Source organism: Tupaia chinensis, unplaced genomic scaffold (assembly GCF_000334495.1).
Source record: "Tupaia chinensis unplaced genomic scaffold, TupChi_1.0 Scaffold145916_1, whole genome shotgun sequence".
NCBI classification, from domain to species: domain Eukaryota; kingdom Metazoa; phylum Chordata; class Mammalia; order Scandentia; family Tupaiidae; genus Tupaia; species Tupaia belangeri.
In genome coordinates this window covers 1,319,187-1,324,114 of record NW_006205774.1, presented here as the reverse complement: position 1 = coordinate 1,324,114, position 4,928 = coordinate 1,319,187, and the positions used below count along the sequence as shown (strand labels likewise).

The 4,928-nt window shown below is 34.1% G+C and overlaps 1 protein-coding gene across 1 annotated transcript in view; it reads right to left on the bottom strand.

The window, feature by feature from the left end:
- AGMO (alkylglycerol monooxygenase) overlaps positions 1-4,928 on the bottom strand; it is a gene marked incomplete in the record, with an annotated part of 412,025 nt that overhangs the window by 256,879 nt on the left and 150,218 nt on the right.

The window sequence follows — 4,928 nt, the reverse complement described above, 5'->3', positions numbered from 1 at the left end:
AATCAAATTAATTTCTCATCCGATCCTTCTCTCCCAGTCATCCATACTCCCTTCCTTACGGGAAGATATTTCACTACTCAGGTGCCCTTCTAGAGGCATTTTGTGTATATCCAATGCAGAGTTGTTTTCTGCTTTTAGTATACATATTCTGCTTTTAATATACATATACCTAATTTAATCTCTAAATCCTGGTATATACCCTAATTTATATTGAGGTCCATTGTATCATTATATAAAGTCTAGAGGCTATATTTGTAATAGGCTTCATAATGTCCCATTTAGGAGTTTTGGTTTAGCACTATAAAAATCATTGAATCATTATGGTTCAAATCCTCAATACCAAAGAATAATATTACTTCTCAATTACAACATTTTTCTACCCAAACATCATGTTATATGTACGTGAACAATATGATAGTAAGTTTACAAAAATTCAATATACTTTGCAAATTTAGAAAAGAACCAACACTTAATTCTTCTTTTGTAGAGGTTTTTGCCATAAGGACACATGTACTTTGCTAGAGAGAAAGAAAAAGATAGTAAGAGGGAAAGTGAGAAATCACCCCCCAAGGGGGATGGCCACACCGCAATCCCTTCTCCATTCTCCCCTCAGGATCTTAGGCATGCACACACATGCACCTAGTGTGAGATTCAACTCATCGTGTCCAGTTGACTCAAACCTCCCTTGGCCATGTGGGAGTCTAGAGGTCTAACCACTATACCATGTCTTGGCCCCAGTTTTTTAAAAGACTTAAAATATTCCATAGAAATTAAGTTAGAAACATATTAAATAAACAGGTTTTCTGTCTTTACTAATTTTATAAGAATATAATTAATATGTGCTGTAAACACTTTAAATCAATGAACGATAAACAAACAAAAATATTGTCACAAAACTTTAACAGCAGAGTTGTTTCAAGTCAAATGTTTTATAACTTTCAAAAAAAAAAGGATGAGGATAGATTTGTTCTTTAACCAAAATGATTAAAAAGTAAATACAAAATTTCAATAAACTGTCCAGTTTGTTACATGACCTATTTTTTCCCCCACAATCTTTCCAAAAAACAATTTCAGTTTAGTGTTTGCATTCTCATCCTAACTTGAATTTTCAAGGGAGTTGAATCTTCTTCACTTTTGGAAAATCAATATCTCCTTATACCAAATTCCCCTTATAGTTAGAACTGATCTTAATGGACATCAGCAATGTAACAACTATAAGGATCAACTTTTATTCAGGAATGTACAGGGTTTTTTCACCAGCATTCTCGTAAATATAGCTACCATATCATTTCTGTTTTTCATGTGATTTTCTTGTTTTCTGCTGATAATTAAGTCAAGTTGTTTAAGCTTTCCAATGTCTTTGACAAGGTCTCCCCACAATCCAATTCTAAATTAAGTTATTTAATTCAAAATAATGATGAGATGTTTATGGATGTTCTTTGAAATATCGAAAAGAGAGATGTTAGAATGAATCAGGCTTAAGTGTTAAATGGAGCTTTGTCAAATTGGGTAATGTTTAAATTTTTGGCATTATATTTGAGTTACATGTATAAAAATGTTTTGCATATATGTATATATGTGTCTATTTATACATATACTGTGTTTCAAAATGATTTGAGAGTCTCAGGAGTCTACAGGTGGTATTTTTCAGTCATGTTTTAAGCTATTATGTTAAACTGGTGTATGTCATAGATACGGCTAAATTTCTTTGTCAATTGTAAATTATCATTAGATCTTTATCCATGGTTGGTTCAAGTATTATTGTTGATGGCTAATTGCTTTGTTTGATGCTTTTCTAAAAGCATTTTACAAATGACTGTAATCCCAAGTATTATATCAAGGAAATTTCATAAAAAGAATGGAAAGGGCTGTGATGAGTACAGTTTCTGATAACCTAATCATTGAACTGAGTAAACATTTCCAATTTCAATGGAGAAACTGATTGGGTTTCTGAACTGCTAAACCAACATTAAGCAGAACCAGAATTAACCAAAAGCAAAGAAATCTTTTCACAGAATTTCATGATAAATCAGCCAGATACTAAAATTGTTAAGCTGTATATCAATTCCTGGCCCATTGTCTAAGATCAAATATAAATTGTTAAGATCTGTAATTTGAATGAACTCTACAAGATTGATCTAAATCAAATTACCTATGATAATCTTTTTTGTTTTGTTTGAGAAAGATTTTTGCTATAGGGCATGTGCCCTTGTCAGAGAAAGAGAGAGACAGAAATACAGAAAATGAGAAATCAGCCTCCATGGGGGATGGTCAGGCCTCAATCCCTTCTCCATTCTCCTCTTGGTATTTTGGGCATACACACACAGGTGCCTGGCATGAGTTTTAAGCTGCAGGGCTAGGACTCAAAACACAGTTAATTACATAAGAGTCCAGCAATGTAACCATAACACCATCTGCTGGTCCCAACAGTCTTTTTAATAAGCAATACTAAGCACCTGAATTGAAGAAGAAAAACTGATATCTAAAAGGACGTAATTCCAATGTTAAACATGAACTCATAAAGGCTTGGACAGCTGCCTGAGTCTTCCTGCATCCTCGATAAAGCTTATTAAAATGTTCCACATTCCATGATTCATGGAATAGATGAAAGAATTCAGATTTTAAAAAAACTGATTGTGAACTCTATGCTGCAAACGTCTACAATAATGACAGAGAGTGGCACCAATGCCCTAAGTTTCGGTCAATCTCTCAAAATTGAGAAACTGCCCAAAAGGGGGTCTGAGAAAACCTTCATAATTCCTGCTCTAGTTTCCATAAGCAAACCACAACTTCACATGGAAGTCTGCTTCCTTAGTAAGTTGCAAAGTTACAGCCAATCACAGCGGCTACACCTCAGTCACAGACAACCCAGCTCTTAAACCATGCCCACGCAGGCAAATATTAGGATGTCACCAATCAGTTATTTCTTTGCCTCATTTCCTCACTTGCATTTTTTGTACCTCACTTTCCCTTTTTGATATGTTACCTCACCATGTGGCTATCCCAAGTTCCTTGGAAGCCATTCTGGGGCTGCCCAATTCAAATCATGGTTTTTGCTCCATTAAACTCTGCTAAATTAAATTGTCTGAAGTTCTTTTAACACTGTGAATAGAGATATTAAATACGGCACAAGTAGCATAAAGAGATTAACACATTTTACAGTGTTTGTACCCAAAGTGAGTATTTTTCTAGTTTAAAACTCACCATTTTCAGTTTTTATTTTTCACTTTTCAATCTATGTGTTAACTGTTCATTGAGAAAGTAGGGCACGCACATGATAAAAAAGTAGTTTTAAAAAATGCTTAACTCTTCTACCCCCTTCAGTTATTTACTCCATTCTCCCCTCTCCAGAAGCAGTGACTGTTAGCAATTTCTTGGCTCTCCTTCCTAAACAAACGAATGTAATTACAATTGTGAAACATCTCAGAAATATATATTCACAGTTAGTAAGATTAACATAATTTCAAATTCCCAGGCTCATACTATAACTTCAGAGGTTGTATTCTTGCTTCCCTACAGCTCAACTACAGGAATTTCACATGGTAAAGTGCTTTCAAATGGATAAAGTGCAACTCAAGAGAAAGGTTCTAAGGCATTGCCTTTGAACTGCAAATGAAGCCACCTGGAGGTTCTGAGCATAAAAGGAATAAGCCTATCATAGGCTTTCTGCCACTCTCCCTTTACTTCACAAGATGGAACTCATACACTGGCTCACAGATAACCTGGAAGAGGACAATAGGACAAGGTGGAAGTTGCTTAAGCACCATCGTTTTGCATCTAGACAAATACCTGACCCAACACTTGGTATGACCTGAAGCAGAGCTGCTATAAAAATGTAATTCTCCTTTAACCTCTCCATGTAAATCATCAGAAAACTTCCCTGCACTGATTTAAACAAATTTGGTCTTTGACCCCTAGAGTCAGAATTGGCTTCAACAACTCTTTCAGCTGGTTGTAGTATTGAGTGTTTGATGTATGTCAACTATTATAAAACACAGTACTATTTCATGACAGATCTTCAAATAATGCCATCTATGTCCAAAGTCGGGGTAACAGTCTCTTTATCCCAATAACTCAATAACATTAAAATACTGCAGATTAATGAAATAATGCACCTTATTGTATCAAGATTTGGCTGTAATGCAGTAGTGATTTGTGGTGTCCTTCAACCGGTCGCAACACCTGCCAACCTGCTTCCTATAGTAACTTCAAAAGGCTTCCAATAAATTCCAAATGCTTGAAAGGGTCTTGTATGTGTAAGTAATTTTTTCCTGGGTCCGTGATTTTTGATTTTTTGCAATGTGATCAGCAAAATTGTTTATAAACCCATCAATTGCTTAATGAGCTTTCTGCAGACATTCAAGTCTGACGATTTAAGATGCCACAGAAGTCCCAGCAATTATATTTGTTCAGGATTCTGGGAAAAAATAATACTAACAATATATTGAACAACCTTAAATAAAACCTAAACTTGAAAATTAAAGCAAATTTTCCAGTCAAATTTGTTTTATAATTTCTGTGAATATTAAATGTGTTCAAGGAATTCTTCTTGGGAAAAACATAGATATATATACATGTATGCCCGCATATGTGTATATATTTTTTATATATGTATAAATTTCTATCTCTAAATTAAAATAAATTTCAACATCTTTTGATAGGTAATGTTTAATAAACTGTAATACAGGAAGATATTGTATTGAATATAGTATTAAAATGTTTTGGTACTTAATAGTTCAAAAAATAGTTTTATTTAATTGAGACCAACTGGCCTCATTGCTTCTTATAAACTTTGCAATATATATTCAGTAAAAAGGAATAAAAATGAACAGATGTTTCTCTTTAAAGAAGGCAGACAAAGATTTTTCTTACACAATAAATCAGCAGCTAGTGGATTTCCAGGACATGGCTTCAGCCAAACTATTTAG